Consider the following 6,803-nt stretch of genomic DNA (forward strand, 5'->3'; position numbering starts at 1 on the left):
CGGCTTAGGTCAAAGGTCATAGGGGAAAAAATCTCGCACTGAAAACGTAAACAGTGCCCTCATTCGCTTCGGATAAGACGTTGTACTTTGTTATTGTGCTTTTTGATGTTGCCTATCATACTTTAAATATGGAGCTATATTTCAAACAGGAAAATGAATAATACAAGATATTACGCTAAGTACATGTTTATTTTAGAAAAACGAAAGTACAATTTACCGGGAAATTTTGCACATGTTGCACATTTCTATATCTTTCACAGCGTGATAAAAGATCCATCACGTTTTGACACTACAGTTCATGATAAATTCATATAAATATCTTTTTTTTAATTATTTCATTATTTAAAAGCATTGCAGATCTGTCATGGGATCCTACTGATTAAGGCGATACCGATTGCCAAATGCTGCGAGGCTGTAACAAACTTGTCTCAACTTAATTAACATTGTTTTGTAAACATCGTCACACGATTTTGAAAAAAACCCACGTTGACTGTTACTATGATTATTATGCTGGGTTTACACTTTGTTCCCGGCGGCCACGGCAGCCCCGTTTCAGCCACCGTGGACAAAACGTGGTGACCGCGAGACAACGTGAGACAACGCAGAAGGACGTCATAGACAAACGTGAGCGGTCGTGATTACCGTGGATGCCGTGCCAGATTTTTAAACTGTAAAAAAATTGCCACGGCAGTCACGGTACAGATGGTGAACTCCTCAGGACGTAAAAAAACGGGACTGACGTAAGAAAACGTAACAGCCCGTAGGAGGTCGTAACAAAACTTCCAGACAGTCCGTGGTGGAACGGGCAGCAAACACGTTCCCCGGAATCTCACGGTGATTTCAAGTTTTGCGACGTTTTGTTGCGTTTTTTCTACGTTTTACCACGTTTGATTGATGCAGATTGGATGCATTTTTGTGCCGTTTTGTCCAGGTTTGTCAAGGTTTTGACGGCAAGCCAAAGTGGATCATAACCGTTTTGATGCGTTCTGTCAAGGCACATTACGGCTTGTAGCGGTTGTAAGCTCGACGTGATACGGCGTGTTACGTCATATTACGATCTTACGTTGCAAGCAATATATGATGAGTATCATTGCCTGGCCTGGTACATATTTGCTGCTTCATGAAATTAAATAGTCATTATCAACCACATTTAAACCATCAAATTATACCAAAGCTATTTTGCAAAAGGCAGATTAAGTGAGAACCTTTACAGAAAAAATGACAATTTCGGCAATAATTTTTTTTCCATTTGCTTCAAAAAAAGCCCGGCATCAGACATTCATCCCTAGTAAGCCTTGGAGGACAGTGAAAAACGTATCGAAGCTTGATCAAAACATATAAAACGTAGTAGACCTCATCAGATCGTAACAGGCCTAGAGAGAACGTAGTGGTATCCTTGATAGACCGTGCTAAAGCCGAAGTGTACCTTTAAGCTCCGGGAACAGCACTTTCCCCAATATCCACGGTCCATCACGTTATCCGTAAAAGACCGTGGCAAAACATCACAAGACCTTGCTCAACTTGAATGCAGAAACAAAAATAGTCAAAATTCCACGTCGCACCACGTTTCGGGCAAACGGGGCTACCGTGGTCGCCGGGAACATAGTGTAAATCTAGCGTACAATTAGGTCAGTACACGTATTTGACAAGCCTATGAGTGTAAATAATTGACCCAAAATTTACCAATTATCTAATATTTAATATATTATGTTACCACCACATTGGAACAACAGCTAAGAGAATATTATAATTTAACAGCTTTTCTAAAATCATAAAATTATTTGTCTAATATAGATCTATACATTATTGTATAATATTTTATATAAATACATGTACAAGTAAATAATGTATATTAAAGAACTGTATAAAATATAACTTGTCATTCTTTTCACCAAATTTGTTTTTCTTTATTTCAGAGAAAATCTTGTTTTCAGACTCACTGTCAGCTGTCAAGAAACTGACATGAAGACACATTTGTTTGTTATATTTTGTTAACTTCAGTTGAAGCACTCGATCACTTCAAGATCTGCAAGCAATCAAGGATCTTTTATATACACTGTACTTCCATTATTACTTATGCATACTGAGTACAATTTGTTTCTGATTATCTACATGTATGTAGTGGTAAAACTACGCAAGGATCATTTTGGGTGAAAAAAGGGCATGGGATGGATAATTTTTAAGAATTTGACAATTCTTAACGGAGCATTCAGAAAGAAATATACAGAAATTTTCCCAATCATAGGGGCCATTTTCAAAATTGATGGGCCAATGGTCAAGGGCCCCTCCAAAAGTATCCCTGCATGTCTACATATAATATATAGATGTATCCATGCAATCTCTCACATATAAAACAATCAGATATTCATAACAACGACAAAGACTGGTTTAATTATGATTTATTGATTTCTGGTGTATGACTGCTGATGCAAGTGCATATTTCTCTTCTAACATGTATAAATACATGCATCTAAATTTCTTTACGACTAATTATGTACATGTAGTACTTTACAAACGAAACCTTACAAACAGTACTAGTGTACATTTACATGTACCGTGTTTCGTATTTTTCTATCATTATAATGTACAAGATAATATATAAACTCTTCAAAAACAGTTGAAATAAACATAAATTCCCTTTTTAAAGATGCTCCACCGCTGACAAATGGTATTTTTTCACTATCAAGAACAGGAGCAGACGAATAAGTATATTTTTTCAGTTACAAAACTTACTTACTTTACACCATTACCACCATTGAAAAGTTTGAGCTTCTAATTTTACTTCAAGTTAAAAATATGAAAAAATAATTAATTGCATCCCGAAAAAATTCCGTGTCACTTTATCCTACATGGAAGGAAGTACTGATTGCGCATGCATTACAGGCGAAATAAATTATTTTATATTATTTTTTGTGTTTATTAGACATATATATACATGATCAAACACCAATTATTGTTCAACTGATGAATATCATTTATGATTTTTCGGCGGTGGAGCATCTTTAAACAATTATTTTTTTGTAACTGGGCCGTTATTGCAGTGGGGCCGTTCTGACTGGGACCGTTTTTACAGTGGATTCCACGGTTCACGACAGAATGAAGTCTGTGACAACGACGAAGACGTGGAAAATAAATGGCAGTTAGGTACAGTTATATGCGAAAAATAAACATACATAACAGACGATATATGTATGCTTTATGTTTGAGCAAAGATTTAAATGTAGTACATTGTGTCAATGTCACTGGATTGTAGACACACCACTGCACCGAGAAACACGTGTTTGAGAGTATGGGCTCGTTTACGCTGCCCAAATCAACAAAATGATATAAAATCTATCGATATTAAGTTAAGTAGGACAGCTCACATGTGTCTAGTTCTTTTTCCAGCTGTTTGTTTATGTTTTCAAAGCAGTTTAACTGTAATGTCATATAAAATCTTGCACCTAGCTAAATTTCTTATGTAGGCCGCCATGCAAAATTTTGTAATGATGTAAGCGGTTTTTCCCCTATGACCTTTGACAAGAAATTACGACTTGATTGGTCTATTGGGTATCCATGACCGTGTTCATCCACATTAATCTCCCCTGCAGATGTCATGTCCCGTACTTTGTAGAAACTTAATTTAAGCACCGCGGTGCTAACTTACTTTTATACGAAATACTATTAGTACGGAATGAATATGGACCTCTACCTGTCGTGATAATGTCATTTCTTTCGAAATTAGTTATATCAACTCGAAACAATACTATTAAACATATCGATTTAATCCAAATGTCGACATGTTTAGGTTAAATCGTAAAATTTCGTAAAAGAATAGTCGTGAAACATGAAACTTCGAGAAACAGAAAGTCAAATTAGATATGATGTCGATAAACTGAAGTCGATATATAGGTTCCTTATTTAGCAACTTGTTACAGTGGTCAAGTCGAACAATTAAAAAGAGTCGATGTAAAAACGCAACAAAAATGTTGTATCGATGCATATTAATCAACTTGTTCAGGTCTAATGTCGTGAAATATTTCGCTCGCCCAAGAAGAACTAGAATATCATCTTTCAATGGTAGAGCGTATGAAAAGGGCTTTGTAATTTTATTAAGTTGTTTAAAATCAACAGAAAACCTCTGTCCCATTTTTTTATCCACTATAACTAAAGGGAATGACCGTGGATAATTTGATCAGTTATGAGAAAGTGCCAACATGAATTTCCACGTTCCGATTGAGGACATTTTTGTGTCATTTTTTTTTAAATGGAGCTGCGGTCGTCTAATTGACAGCACATTGCAATGTTGTTTAGGATGATTTTGAAAGGAAAAGTATCGCTTTCCAACGGTTGCAACCGTTTTTTATGTAGACGTGCTATAAATGTCTTTTCTAGCCGCTAAAAATTTTGTCTCATGGAGCTTTCCACCTTTTAAGTACATGTATATAATATTATGAGTGGAATACGAATTTTACCATTTTTGATCTAGACCCCTAAAACGTCTAAAACGGCCTATGGACACTCTGATGGGAATGGATCCATATTGATATAAATATTAACAAATTCTCAGATAACTAAGCAAATTACCTTTAACTTAATTAAAAGAACACAAAAATGCTAAAATAATTCTGCTATAAGGAATCGTTATGAATTAATAAGCATTTAAAGATGCTCCATCGCCGACACACCATAAATGATATTCATCATTTGAACAACAATTGGCGATTAATCGTGCATATGTATGTGTAATTAACACAAAAACAAAAATGTAAAATAATTCATCTTGCTTTTGGTGCATGTGCAGTTAGAACTTCATTCTATACAGAACATAGTGCAACGGATTTTTTTCGGGATACAATTAATTATTTCTAATATTTTTGTCTTGAATTAAAATTAGAAGCTTAAACTTTCAATGGTGGTAATGGTGCAAATTAAGTAACATTTGTAACTGAAGAAAAGCACTCAATCGTCTGGTCCTGTTTTTGATAGTGAAAAAAGTACCATTTGTCAGCGGTGGAGCATCTTTAAAATATAGTATATCACTATTATAAATCAGATATAATTTACAAATAAAAATATACAAATACCAAATAATCAAGGAAAGTACTTACCTTCGAGATAAATCTTAAGCAGTGTTTCACCATATACTAGTTCTGGCTTGGTGCTGAAGCATATCACAATTGTAATAAAATATTCGTTTTAATTTCCAAACCATAGACACCATTGTCGGCCACTGCCTATATTGAGGCAACTTTTTAAGTGTTTTTTCTCTTGTGTCCACTCGATAGCCACTAGACGTCAATAGAGGCACAAACAAATAAGAAGCAATGGAAAGAATAACTTACATGCTTCAGTAACCACCCTTAGAATGTTATGACAGAGGGTTATCCTTATCTTGTCTTGTGTTAAGATATAGTCAGCTGGATAACAACTACATGAGTATGTAAGTACAAGTTGAAACGGGGCATAAAAAACCGATGAAGGTTCAGTGAGATTCTGTCAACTATCTTTTTTCGTGGGAAATAAACTTCCGGATTTTTATGACAAAATAAGTGTTTCGAGGCAACATAATTTCACAATTTAGACGATTGTAATATTCATACATATACCTGTGTTTAATGCATCAATACACACAAATCTATTTTGCGCAAAAATAAAGTATGGGTACAGGAATTTACAAAACCATTACGTAAACCTCATCATCGCAACCGAGGAAGGTAGTACTACTTTAAGATGGCGGAAGGACTATTTATCAATGTCAGAGTAGTGATGCGGTTCGAAGTGGACCGAGCCGATACCTTTGATTTTCAAATGAGGATACATTAGTTATTGTGAGATGTAGATAAGAGAGTTTGAAAGCACAAATGAGCTACTGAATTTTGCATATGTATTCAGTGCGCTGGTAAGTCAAAGACCCACTATAGACTTATATTGAGAAAGGTACAAGACTTCTCCGTGATGACAAATTGGACAATTTAGTTCAAAGTGCTGTTAAAAACTACACAACAATACAAGGTCTCTCAGCAGCGACGGTCTTAATTTAAAACCTATGTTTACCTTCATGATATCAAGTAGTCATTGTGAAACAGTCTGATAGTTCACTTTTTGCCGAATTTCCTTTATACGTTTACCCTGTTCCTGTTTGTAAATCATTGAAAATATTTCATTAAGATCATTTAAATGTGTTTAGTTATTGATTTCACTGTAGTTTTTTTTAAGAATGTGATCAAAATTGATTTCCTTCTAAACTTTTTAGTGAAACCAATTTGTATCCACATGAAGCATGACATGTTTACTGCATTCTCTATGAAGATTTTAATTGTATAGAAAACTATATTGTTTAACCCCACGCAAGATGTTTAGGCGTTATATCGGATCACTTCCAAAACAATGTAAATGACAATAATGGAAAGGTCATAGAGTAAACTTCGTATCTTTCGTATATTTTACGAGAAAACATGCGATTTTCGAAAACGGCTATTCAAATAGAGATATTGATATTAAAGATGATGTACTGGACAATAGCTGTGGTCAAGTAGACATCTGAAGCACCTGTTATCTACAATGACGTTTGGCTGGTCAGAGAACCACTTTATTATAGATAAGGGCCGAAGAGAGTTGACCACAGATTACCTGTTCGAAAGGGAGAGATTTACGATATAAATAATTTGCTTTCGCCAATGTCCAGCTCAATAATAGAATATAAAATTTCACACATGATAAATACATGAACTTATGATAATATACTAAAACCAATTTAATACACTATATCTGACCTATCGTCACCAATCTGCGCATGCTCATGACGAATGACCAGTGAATTT

Source organism: Argopecten irradians, chromosome 7, assembly GCF_041381155.1.
Source record: "Argopecten irradians isolate NY chromosome 7, Ai_NY, whole genome shotgun sequence".
Taxonomy (NCBI): Eukaryota; Metazoa; Mollusca; class Bivalvia; order Pectinida; family Pectinidae; genus Argopecten; species Argopecten irradians.